The sequence below is a fragment of the Carcharodon carcharias genome, chromosome 17 (assembly GCF_017639515.1).
Source record: "Carcharodon carcharias isolate sCarCar2 chromosome 17, sCarCar2.pri, whole genome shotgun sequence".
Classification (NCBI taxonomy): domain Eukaryota; kingdom Metazoa; phylum Chordata; class Chondrichthyes; order Lamniformes; family Lamnidae; genus Carcharodon; species Carcharodon carcharias.
In genome coordinates, this window is record NC_054483.1 from 103,603,346 (window position 1) to 103,617,170 (window position 13,825).

General features: G+C 45.7%; 1 protein-coding gene across 10 annotated transcripts in view; it reads left to right on the plus strand.

The window, feature by feature from the left end:
- prom2 (prominin 2) overlaps positions 1-13,825 on the plus strand; it is a 132,627-nt gene that overhangs the window by 31,573 nt on the left and 87,229 nt on the right. The gene's annotated exons all lie outside the window — the stretch shown is intronic.

Here is a 13,825-nt window from a genome sequence, read left to right on the forward strand (position 1 = left end):
CCGGCATTTATTGCCCACCCCTAATTGCCCTTGAACTGAATGTCTTGCTAGGCCATTTCCGAGGGTAGTTAAGAGTTAATCACATTGTAGGCCAGACCAGGTTAGGATGACAGGTTTCCTTCCCTAAAGGACATTAGTGAACCAGATGGGTTCTCTCCCCCCACCCCCCACCCACCTTAAACCAGCTTATATTTCACCCCTCTCCTAATATTCACTCAGTTCTGTTGAAGGGTCATGAGGACTCGAAATGTCAACTCTTTTCTTCTCCGCCAATGCTGCCAGACATGCTGAGTTTTTCCAGGTAATTCTGTTTTTGTTTTGGATCTTTATAACAATCAATGATAACTTCATGGCCATCATTAATGAGACTAGCTTTGTATTCCAGTTTAATAATTGAATTTAAATTTCACCAGCTGCCCTTGGGGGATTTGAACCCATTTCCCAAGTTCATGAACTATGGATAACTTGTCCAGTGACATTATCACTACGCCATTATCTCTCCTCAAGCTCCTTCGGTTGACTATGGATCAACTACGTTAACATACCTATGGTGTTCCTCACCGTGACATAGAAGATTTACAACATCAAATGTGATCCCTTGTCATATTACCAAGAATAGTGATTTGCCAGCATTAAAGGTAGTTGGTATGATTGTGTAGTTACCATATTGCAGTATCAGAGGTTATCAATACAAACCCATGGAAAGTTGGGGAAAAAAAATGGTAATTTTTTGGTAAGCACCAGATAAAACACAAGTGACTCACCAATTCCCTTCAAGGAATGGAACCAGGCAGCCACTACCCAGATAACTCAACCACATTGTACAGTAAACGTGAAGAAATTTACTAAGTGACGATTCAACACGTAAATTTAATCTTATTGCTTTTCCAAATAAATTGCATTCACTCTTGTGATATAGGTATTACTGGCAAGGTCTGGATTATTACACATTCCCAGTTGGTCTGAGAGTGTAATGCTGGTCTTAATGACTTTCTAGAGCACTTTAAAGAGAAGTTAAGAGCTGTCTTTAGGCCCCGTAGGGGCGAAGACAACAAGGTTCCTTTCCTAAAGGATAGTAATAAACCAGTTGGGCTTTTATGACAATCGAATAGCATCACTTTTAGCCAACTTTTAGCAACATCCCAGAATCACAGAATTTTAATGGCACACCAAAAAATTATCATTTTTCCCAATTTTCCATGGGTTTGTATTGATAACCTTTGATACTGCCATTTGGCCCACTGTGTCTTCACCGGCTCTCCAAATGAGCATTATGACCTAGTGCCATTGCCCTGCCTTTTCCCTGTACCCCTGCACATTGTTTCTATTCAAATAATCATCTCTTGAATGCCCTCTTGAATGCTCCAATTGAACCTGCCTTCACCATACTTCCAGGCAGTGCATTCCAGACCTGAACCACTTATTGAGTGAAAAAGTTTTTTCTCACATTACATTTGCTTCTTTTGAAAGTCACTTTAAATCTGTGCCCTCTTGTTCTTGATCCTTTTACAAGCGGGAACAGCTTTTCCCTATCTACACTGTGCAGCCCCCTCATGATTTTAAACATCTCTGTCAAATCTCCTCTTGGCCTTCTTCTGCCCAAGGAGAACAGTCCCAACCTCTCCAATCTATCCTCATAGCTGAAGTTTCTGGAACCATTCTTGTAACTTTCTCCTGTACTCTCTCCAATGTGTTCACATCCTTCCTATTATGTGGCACCCAGAACTGTACACAATACTCCAGCTGAGGTCTAACAAGTGCCTTATATAAATTCAGTATAACCTCCTTGCTCTTGTACTCTGTGCCCCTATTAATAAACCCTGGATACTATATGCTTTATTAACTGCTCTCTCTATCTGTCCTACCACCTTCAATGATCTATGCACATATGCACTCACGTGTTTCTGCTCCTGCACCCCCTTCAAAATTTCACACCTTATTTTATATTGTCTGTCCATGTTCTTTGTACCAAAATGCTTCACCTCACACTTTTCTGCATTGAACTTCATCTGCCACCTATCAGCCCACTCCACCAACTTTTCTATGTCCTTTTGAAGTTCTACACCATCTTCCTTGCAGCTTACAACACTCCCAAGCTTCGTATCATTCACAAACTTTGAAACTGTCCCCTGCACACTAAGATCTAGATTATTAATGTATATCAGGAAAAGCAAGGGTTCTAATACCAACCCCTGGGGAACTCCACTACAAACCTTCCTCCAGTCCAAAAAATATCCATTGAACATTACTCTCTGCTTCTTATTTTTCCAATTTTGTATCCACATTACTACTGTCCCTTTTATTCCAAGAGCAATAACTTTTCTCACAAGTATGTTGTGTGGCACTGTATCAAATGCCTTTTGAAAGTCCGTGTACACCACATCAACATCATTACCCTCATCGACCTTTTCTGTTACCTCTTCAAAAAACTCCAGCAAGTTAGTTAAACATGATTTCCCCTTTAGAAATTGATGCTGGCTCTTCCTTGTAAATCCATATTTTTCTATGTGACTACTAATTCTATCCTGAATAATTATTTCTAGAATCTTGCCCACCACTGGAACATAGGAACATAGCAGCAGAATAGACCACTGGGCCTTTCAAGCCTGCTCCACCATTCAGTAGGATCATTGCTAATTTGGCTGTGTTCTCAGCTTCACTTTTCTGTCTGTTTCTCCATAATCCTTGACTCCCTTGTCTATCAAAAATCTGTCGAACTCTGCCTTGAATAAATACAATGACCCAGCCTCCATTGCTTTTTAGGGAAAGAGAATTCTATGCACCAATGACCATTTGGGAGAAAGAATTTCCCCTCATCTCTGTCACCAAAGGGAGTCCTCTTATTTTTAAACTATGTCCCCAAGTTTTAGTCTCCCCCACAAGAGGAAACATCCACCCTATCAAGTCCCCTCAGGATCTTATATGTTTCAATAAGATTTGAAACAAAATAGGTGAACTGAAGGCGCTAATAGAAATAAATAAGTATGACCTGATAGCCATGACAGAGACATGGCTGCAGGATGACATAGATTGGGACCTGAATATTGAACAGTACATGACAGTTAGGAAGGACAGGAAGCTAGAAAAAGGTGGAGGGGTAGCTCTGTTAATTAATGATGATATTAACACTTTACAGTGGGATGGCCTAAATTCAGGCAGCCAGGATCTAGAAGGGGTTTGGGTAGAGATAAGAAATAATAAAGGCAATTAGTAACTTGTGGGAATGGCGTACAGGCCCCCTATCAGTAACCATACAGTAGGACAGGGTATAAAGGAAGAAATAATGGGAGCTTATCAGAAAGGTACGGCGATTATCATGGGGACAGAAAGTATAGAAAAATCAGATGGGCAAATGTAGCCTAGATAAGGAATTCATAAATGTTTTCAGGATAGTTTCTTAGAACAGCACTTCCTGGCGTCAACCAAACAGCAGGCTATATCGTATCTGATATTATGCAACAAGATAGGATTAATTAATAACCTTATGGTGAAGGTGCCCTAGGTAGCAGCGATCATAATATGACTGAATCTTACATTCAGTTTGAGGGAGCGAAGACCGAGTCTAAGACTAATATTTTAAATTAAATAAGGGCAATTATGAGGGTATGAAAGTAGAACTATCAAAAGTGAACTGGCAAATGAGGTTAAGGGATAGGTTAACAGAGATGCAGTGGCAAACATTTAAGGGGATATTTCAGAGTACAGCTAATAGATTCATTCAAGCAAGAAAGAAAAATTCCAAGGGATGGACCCACCATCTGTGGTTAACTAAAAAAGTTAAAGATAGTATCAAACTTAAAGGAAAAACATATATTTGTGCAAAGGTGAGTGGCAGGTCAGAAAATTGGACAGAATATAAAAAAACACCAAAGAATGACTAAAAGGTTATTAAGAAGGGAAAAATTAGAGTATGGAAAGCTAGTTAGAAATATATGGAAAGAATTTTCTGGATGGCGGAGGGCCAGACCTGATCACCGCTTGCGATCGGGTCCGCGTCACCATTTTACGCGGGTGGGTCAATTAAGGCCTGACCAGAGTATTTCACGACTCCCGTGCATAGCGGGAGTGGGTGGGCTGCGGCGGGCATGCTCAGACTGTTGGGTCCAATGGCAGCCAGTATAAAGGAAGCCCAGGCAGCCTTGGAAAGGCTGCTCACAATGGCTGGGCAAAGGGCTCTGCAGAGGGGCAATGGAGGTGATGCAAGTCCGGAGGGTAGGCCGATGGGGCAGGTCAGGCCGGAGGGTAGGCCGATGGGGAAGGCCAGGCCGGAGGGTAGGCCATCGGGGCAGGCCAGGCCGGAGGGTAGGCCGATGGGGCAGGCCAGGCCGGAGGGTAGGCCGATGGGGCAGGCCGGGCCGGAGGTTAGGCCGATGGGGCAGGCCGGGCCGGAGGGTAGGCCGATGGGGCAGGCCAGGCCGGAGGATAGGCCATTGGGGCAGGCCAGGCCGGAGGAGGTGGCAGCACGGCGGGAGGTGCTGGTTCCCCAGGATGGGAGGAGGAGGCGAAACGTGCCTGGGAGGAGGTGGCGGAGATGGTGAGCTCCCATGACGTGGTGCGGTGCACCTGGATCCAGTGTTGCAAGCGCTTCAATGACTTGTTGCGCTCTGGAAGGGTGAGGACAATGTTGGCATTGGTCACGTAACCCAGCAGATCGGCTTACCCCTCTGCTGCCCTCCCGCCAAGTTTGAGTGTAGTGACTGCATTGAACCATTGACGGCATGTGTCCTTTGCTGGATGGGCCAGTAGATATTGCCCATACCGAGGTCAGATTGAGAGGATAGTGAAGGAATGGGTTCTGCGCCCGCAGCATGTGTTACACTGAGTCCCACATGACTGTTTGGGGGCAACCTGGAGGAGCTGCACCTAGGCCCTGTGTTTGAACTCCCAGCATGTCCAAGTCAGGGTGATGAGATGGTGGGAGGGGAGCTTCAAGGTGGCATGGCACTGAACCATCTGCTGCCCTCTGCGCTCCACATGGTTGCGTCTCCTTGCTATGGAAGGATTTACCATGTGGTGTTTAATGTGATTTAGGCAGCATGTGGCCAAGGGGGTGGTGGGCTAGTGGGGAACAGGCCTAGCATCTTTGTGTGAGTGTTCGATAGCAGCGGGGTGAGGAGGCACTGGAGCCCTGATATGTCCCACTCTGGTTGGGGTGGGCCGTGGGCAAAGCGAGTCCATGTACAATTTGCACAAATCAATACTCATCTCTCATTTTCAGGAGAAGAATACTCATAACGTGGCAGAGCGTGTGAGGACTAGTGGTGCCAGGCGCAGTTAGCCATTCTCAGCCGGTTCGAGAAGGAAGCCCTGGATTTGGAGAGGCGCCATGCACCCAGATCCACCAGTGTCAGTGAGGCTGGGGTCCCACGGCCAGGTATTTATGCCCAGCAGTGAGGTCAGCATTGCTCTCCCAGCAGCCGCAGCAGTGCTGAATGTTAAGTGATTTAATTTTGCAACACGGCTTAACCATTGCTTATGGAAGGGTGAGGGCATAAAGATCCAGAGGACAGGGAAACACATTGACATTGTCTCCACGTTAACTCATCCAATGTCTTTGTTCTTCCTTTCAGCATCAGCGAGGAGGAGGAGCAGCAGAGGCCCCCTCTCACACCTGAGGGCCCTGAAGTCTCACCAGCGTCACACCATCTCTGTCAGGCTGGCACCAGCACAGATACTAGCACCTCGGTGGGAATTAGAACACTGTCCCGGGGCACAGTGGTGAGGACACTTCACTGTCGCTGGAGGAGCTGGCAGAGACAGAGAGTGCCCATGGCACCAGCAGTCGAGGACAACACGGAACCAGGCACATGCTCAGTCGGTGCCTGATGATATGCCTCTGGAGTTGCAGTGGCAGGAAATGCAGCCGGTTGTGCGAGAGCATCTGGGGGGAATACATGAGTCTATGCTTAGCTTGGTCTCCGTGGTGGAGGAGCCTACGTGGACGATCGCCGAAGTAATGAGCCACATGTCCAAGCGCCACGAATCCTTCATGGAGAGAGTGGCGACTCTCGTGGAGAGCCTCCTCCAGGAGACCCATCAGGACTTCCTGGGGATGCACTCTGACCAGCAAGCCCTCACATTGGCTTTGACGTCTCAAGCAGGTCACAGATGCTCCGTTCAGGTGTGCATTGACCTTCATCACTTTCATTGGGACCAGGCAAGCCAGACAGAGCGAGCCAGAGGCTTTGCAGCCATTGCTGGCTACCCCAGCGTCCAGGGTGCAATCGACTGCACACATGTGGCCATCAAGGCGCCAGCAAGTGAGCCCAGTGCCTTCGTCAACAGGAAGGGCTTCCACTCCATGAACGTGCAGATAGTGTGTGATCACAGGATGCTGATTCTACAAGTTTGTGCAAGGTACCCAGGCAGCTCCCATGACACCTACATCCTCAGACACTCCCAGGTGCCGGGGGTCTTCAGTGATCCAGCCCGGCTGGATGGATGGCTGCTGGGTGACATGGACTATCCCCTCAGAAGGTGGCTCATGATGCCTCTCCGTCATCCAAGAACAGAAACTGAGCAGCGGTACAATAGGAGCCACGCCTCCACAAGTGCTGTGGTGGAAAGAGCCATTGGTCTTCTCAAGATGCACTTCCGATGCCTGGATCACTCAGGGGACGCACTCCAGGACCCCCCAGATCGTGTCTCGGTGATAGTGGTTGCATGCTGCACTCTCCACAATCTTGCGCTGGAAAGGGGGGACGCAGTGGACGACGAAGACATCGATGCAGTGGCTGCAGCTGCACACGATGAGTCCAGCAGTGAGCCCGAAGATGACCACGCACAGGGAAATGCTAAGGGGGTAGACGCTGACCTGGGCATACTCCAGGGAGACAGGGACACCCAGGAGGCTTTAATCCAAAGAACCTTCAGCTAGCACAGCACAGATGATCAACCAGGACAAGCCTGGGCTGTTGGCTCGATACTTGACACCTAAGTGCAAAATCTGCCAGGTTAGCAACAGTAACTGAGGGACTTGCTAATAAAGCTGAAATTCCCACAAAGCACTCCTAATATTTTTGGTAACAATCAGACCTGTCACTAACCTGCGCGCTTTCCTTAAACTTTGACTTCTTTATATTTCTATGCAACTGAACCCTCCTCCCCACTATTTTGTTTAAAGCCCTATCTACAAACCTAGTTACGCAATTCGCCAGGACACTGGTCCCAGCATGATTCAGAGTGGAGCCCATCCAAACAGAATAGCTCCCTCTTTCCCCAGTATTGGTGCCATGTCCCATGAATTTGAACCCATTTCTCCCACACCAATCTTTGAGCCATGCATTTACCTCTTTAATCTTATTGACCCTGTGCCAATTAGCTCGTGGCTCAGGTAGTAATCCGGAGATTATTACCTTTTTGGTTCTGCTTTTTAATTTAGCCCCTAGCTGCTCATATTCCCTCAGCAGAACCTCTTTCCTCGTTCTACCTATATCGTAGGCACCTACATGGACCACGACAACTGGATCTTTCCCCTCCCACTTCAAGTTCCTCTGCAGCCCAGATGAGATATCATTAACCTTGGCACTAGGTAGGCAACACAGCCTTCGGGACTCTCGATCCTGGCTACAGAGAACAATATTTATTCCCCTAACTATACTATCCCCGATTACAGTTACATTTCTCTTTTCTCCCCCTACTTGAATGGCTCCCTGTACCACGGTGCTATGATCAGATTGTTCATCCTTCCTTCAGTCCCCGCTCTCGTCCATACAGGGAGCAAGAATCTCGAACCTGTTGGATAAGGGCAAGGGCTGAGGCTCCTGCAGTGCTATTTCCTGGATCCCTCTACCTGCCTCACCCATAGTCACACCCTCCTGTCCCTGATACTGGCCGAATTTAAGGTAGTTAATCTAAGGGGTGTGACTGTCTCCTGAAACACAGCTTCCAGGTAACTCTCCCCCTCCCTGATGTGTCACAGTGTCCGAAGCTCAGACTCCAGCTCATCATCTCTGAGCCGGAGTTCCTCGAGCAACCAACATTTGCTACAGATGTGGTCACTAGGAACCACAATGGGGTCCACCAGCTCCCATATCATGCAGCTACAACACATCACCTGGCCCTGCATCTCTATTTTATTTAATTAGATTTTCAATTTGGTTTTAAATTTCCTAATGATCTTTAGTTTATCAATCTGTAAAATATTTCTCCTATTTACCTTTAATCTGAAAGCAAGTTAGAATAGAGATTCAAAATACACTTTTTAAAATCAACTGGAACTCGGTCTCTCTGCTGAGTTGAAGTTGAACTGTTAGGCCTCTGATCCTGGGCCCCAGTAGTCACCTTTAATCTGAAATCAACTTAGAATAGGTAGTTCAAACTAGCAGTTACTCACCAACCAATCAATTTACGGTTTTCCTGTGATGTCACTCTTTGTTTTTTTTCACTCGGCGACAGTGACTTCAGAGGACACTCTTCCCAAACTGCTTCATGGCGACAGTGACTACAGAGGACACTCTTCCCAAACTGCTTCATGGCGACAGTGACTACAGAGGACACTCTTCCCAAACTGCTTCATGGCGACAGTGACTACAGAGGACACTCTTCCCAAACTGCTTCATGGCGACAGTGACTACAGAGGACACTCTTCCCAGACTGCTTCATGGCAACAGTGACTACAGAGGACACTCTTCCCAGACTGCTTCACGGCGACAGTGACTACAGAGGACACTCTTCCCAGACTGCTTCATGGCGACAGTGACTGCAGAGGACACTCTTCCCAGACTGCTTCACGGCGACGGTGACTGCAGAGAAAATGTTGTTATATAGTTGACTGTCTCCCTTGAGAGACTGAGCCTCCTTCGGCACTGCACCTCTGACATATTGAAGCAGCTACTTTGCCGCCTGTATACTCTGGCAGCAGGATAGTGGTGTCCTCTGCGACCCCCTTCCACCTTGGTCTACCTCTTGGCCTTGCGTCCCTTGTGCCTGCGCCTGTCCTCCCAATGGTGGCATCCCTGGTTGGCAGGATATAAGAGTGGTGTGCCACAGGGATAAGCACTGAGGCCTCAACCTTTTACAATTTATATTATTGATTTGCATGAAGGAGCCGAAGGACTGGTTGCTAAATTTACTGATGACACAAAGGTGGATAGGAAAGTAAGTTGTGAAGTGGACATAGGGAAGCTACAAAGGGATATAGATAGGTTAACTGAGTGGGCAAAGATCTGGCAAATGGAGTATAATGCGGGAAAAATTGAAATTGTCCATTTTGGCAGGAAGAATAAAAAGAAGCTTATTATCTAAATGGTGAGAGATTGCAGAGCTCTGAGATTCAGAGGGATCTAGGTATCCTAGTGCATGAATCACAAAAGGCTAGTATATAGGTGCAGCAAGTAAATAGCAAAGCTAATAGAATGTTAGAATTTATTGCAAGGGGAATTAAATACAAGAATAGGGAGATTATGCTTCAGTTATAGAGGGCATTGGTGAGACCACATCTGGAGTACTGTGTACAGTATCGATCTCCTCATTTAAGGAAGGATATAAATGCAATGGAAGCAGTTCAGGGAAGGTTTACTAGACTAATACCTGGAATAGGTGGGTTGTCTTATGAGGAAAGATTAGACAGGCTAGGCTTGTATTGCTGGAGTTTAGAAGCGTAAGAGACGGCTTGATTGAAACATATAAGATCCTGTGGGGCCTTGACAGGGTGGATGTGGAGAGGGTGTTTCCTCTTGTGCGAGAATCTAGAGTTAAGGATCACTATTTAAAAATAAGGGGTTGCCCATTTAAGACAGGGATGAGAATTTTTTCTCTCAGACGGTTGTGAGTCTTTGGAACTCTCTTCCTCAAAAGGCAGTGGAAGCAGGGCCTTTGAATATTTTTAGGGCAGAGGTACATAGATTCTTGATAAGCAAAGGGGTGAAAGGTTATCGGAGGTAGGCAGGAATGTAGAGCTGAGGTTACAATCAAACCAGCCATGATCTTATTGAATGGTGGAGCAGGCTTGAAGGGCCGAGTAGCCTACTCCTACTCCTAAGTCATATATAGATCACATCTTATTCTTCTAAACTCCAATGGGTAAAAGCCCAATCTGTTCAAACTTCTTCATAAAACAACCCCTTCACTCCAGGAATGAGCCCTTTGAACCTTCTCTGAACTGTTTCCAAATATGTATTTTTTTAATACAGAGACCAAAACTACACACCATACTCCTGATGTGGTCTGACCAAGGCCCTGTACAGCTGTAGTAAAACTTACCTACTTTTATGTTCTATTTCTCTTGGAATAAACTCCAACATTCCATTTACCTTCCTAATCATTTGCTGTACCTGCACACTAACTTCATGTGATTCATGTACCAGGACACCCAGATCCCTCTGTATCACTGAGTACTGAAATCTTTCTCCATTTAAATAGTACATTACTTTTCTATTCTCCTGCCAAAGTGAACAAGTTCACATTTTCCCACATTATGCTCCATCTGCCAATTTTTTCCCCCACTCACTTAACTTATCTATATCCCTTTGCAGACTCTGTATTTACTCTTGACAACTTACTTTCCTACCAAATTGTTGTCATTGGCAGACTTAACTACCATACATTCGCTCCCTTCATCCAGGTTACTGATATGATTTGTAAATAGCTGAGTCTCTAGCACTGATCTCTGTGGCACTCCACTAGTTACAGCTTGCCAATCTGAAAAAGACCCTACTGTCTGCTTCCTGTTAGCTGACCAATCCTTTATCCATGTTAATATGTTACCCCTTTTCTTATCTTGTGTAGTAACCTTTGATGTGGCACCTTATCGAATGCCTTATGGAAAACCAAATACACCACATCTACCAGTTCCTCTTTATCCGCCTTGAATGTTACCTTGTCAAAAGACTCTAACAGATAAATTAAACATGATTTCCCTTTCACAAAAGCCATGCTGGCTCTGCCTGATCAAATAGTGATTATCTAAGCATCCTGCTATAACCTCCTTAATAATGGATTCTAGCGCATTCCCTGTGACAGTTGTTAGTCTAACTGGCCCATGGTTTCCTGCTTTCTGTCTCCCTTCTTTCTTGAATAAGGCATTACATTAGCTATTTTCAATGCGCTGGGAGGTTTCCAGAATCTAAGGAGATTTGGAAGATTATAACCAATGCAGCTGCTATCAATACTGCCACCTCTTTTAAACCTCTAACCTGCAGGCCATCCACTCCAGGGACCTTGTCAGCCTTTAGGTCCAACAGGTTTCCTAGCACCCTTTCCCTGGTGATGGGGATTGTATTAAGTTCATCCCTCCCTATCATCTCTTGATTTTCAAGAACCTTTGGGAAGTTTTCTAAGTTCTCTACCATGAAGACAGACACAAAATACCTGTTCCACCCCTCCACCATTTCTTTTGTTAAAAAGATTTTTTTAAACTGAACGCAAATGCTTAAACTGCCCAAGGAGAGATTTGATCTCACATTGTGATTATTAGCCCAGGCCTTCAATGCACTAGACCAGTAATAGGACTATCACGCTACCCTTCATTTTGTAGCCTGAACTCCATTTTCTGTCTCCCCCCCCCATAGCTCTTGACTCCCTTGTCGATCAAGAATCTTTCTAACTCAGCCTTGAATATATTCGATGACTCAGCCTCCACTGCTGTCTGGTAAAGAGAATTCCAAAGATCAACGACCCCCTGTGAGAAGAAATTCCTCTTCATCTTCATTTGAAATGGGAGAACCTAATTTTAAACTGTATCCCCTCATTTTCAATTCCTCTACACCCTCTCAACATCCATCCTGTCATGGCCAAAGGGTCTGATATATTTCAATAAGGTCATCTCTCATTCTTCTAAACTCTACTGAGTAGAGACCCAACCTGCCCCAACTTTCCTCATAAGCCAAACCCTTCATCCCAGGAATCAGTCGAGTGGACCTTGGCTAAACATCTTCCAATGCATTCATGGCTGTAACCAACTTTCTACTAAGCAGTGCTGTGGGGTTAGTCTGATATGCGGAGAGATTTTTGGGCTCCCACAACCCATACGATGGGGGGATTCGTTCATCCATTGGATTCGATTATCTCACTGGATATCAACCTGAAAGAATGCTATCTTAATAGAATTTTACCATGTGAGCCAGCACATTCTTAAATATTAAAATTGTGGTTGATGAATGCCCAATGAACTTGAGCATCATTCAATCAGAGCAGCTCCATTATGATTGGTACCTATTATTTACATGCAGGGATGCAGAAGAATTGATTTTTTTTATTCATTCACGGGATATGGGTTTCGCTGGCTAGGCCAGCATTTATTACCCGTCCCTAATTGCCCTTTTGAAAGTGGGGAGGAGCTGCCTTCTTGAACCGCCTCCGTCCATGTGGTGTAGGTACACCCACAGTGCTGTTAGGGAGGGAGATCCAGGATTTTGACCCAGTGACAGTGAAGGAATGGTGATATATTTCCAAGTCAGGATAGTGAGTGACTTGGAGGGGAGCTTCCAGGTAGTGGAATTCCCATCGATCTGCTGCCCTTGTTCTTCTAGATGGTAGTGGTCATGGGTTTGGAAGGTGCTGTCTAAGAAGCTTTGGTGAGTTTCTGCAGTGCATCTTGTAGATGGTACACACTGCTCCTACTGTATATCGGTGGTGAAGGAAGTGAATGTTTGTGTGTCGAGTGCCAGTCAAGCGGGCTGCTTTGTCCTGGATGGTGTTGAGATTCTTGGATGTTGAGGGAGCTGCACTCATGTAGGAGTATATTCCATCAAACTCCTGACTTGTGCCTTGTAGATGGTGGGCAGGCTTTGGGGAGTCAGGAGGTGAGTTACTTACCACAGGATTCCTAGCCTCTGACCTGCTCTTGTAGCCACAGTATTTATATGGCTAGTCCAGTTCAGTTTCTGGTCAATGGTAACTCCCGGGATATATGGTATGATTCCACGAGTATGACTATGTCAGGCTGTTGCTTCACTAGTCTGTGAGACAGCTCTCTCAATTTTGGCACTAGCCCCCTGACGTTAGTAAGGGGGACTTTGCAGGGTCGACAGGACTGGGTTTGCCGTTGTCATTTCCAGTAACTAGGTCCATCCCAGTTGGTCCATCTGGTTTCATTCCTTATTGACTTTCCTGTAGCGGTTTGATACAACTAAGTGGCTTGCTAGGCCATTTAAGAGGACATTTAATTTAACCACACAGCCCTGGGTCTTGAGTCACATGTAGGCCAAACCAGGTAAGGATGGTAGATTTCCTTTCCAAGGAAGGGAAGGCCGTAGATCAAGTTGCTCTTTATAAGCTTACCTTAATTGGTAGCACTCTCACCTTTGAGTCTGAAGGTTGTGGGCTCAAGCTACTTGCCAGGGCTTCAGCACATAATCCAGGCTGGCTCTCCAAAGCGAGTACTGAGGGAGTGCTGCTATGTGGCATATATCACACTTCAGAGAAGACATAAAACAGAGGTCTCATCTGCCTGTTCTGGAAATTTAGATGGAGGTGAGTAAACACTTGGTGCGATTTGACAAAGAACAAACAGATCTTTTGGTCTACATCTTCCTCTTAACCAACACCATCAGAAACAACAGGCCTATCACCTGACTCTATCTGAGGGACCTCTGTACGCCAAATGGCCATTAGACACTTGCATAACGCCGGCTTAACTTCAAAGTAACTCAAGTACACACTTCTGTGATAAGTGATAAAGTGTTAAATAAAAGCATGTCTTAGTTAGTAATCAGAATAATGCAGAGAAGATGCCACATTTAAAAATCCGTAGACTGTGCAAGGTACTGAAAGATTGAGGAGTTCCAGAGTTTGGAGGGTTTTATAAAGCTGAATTAGAGTAGATGGTGGATTGGGGTGAAACCAATCTTGGGCAGTAGCAATCTCAATTTGAATCAAATTACAA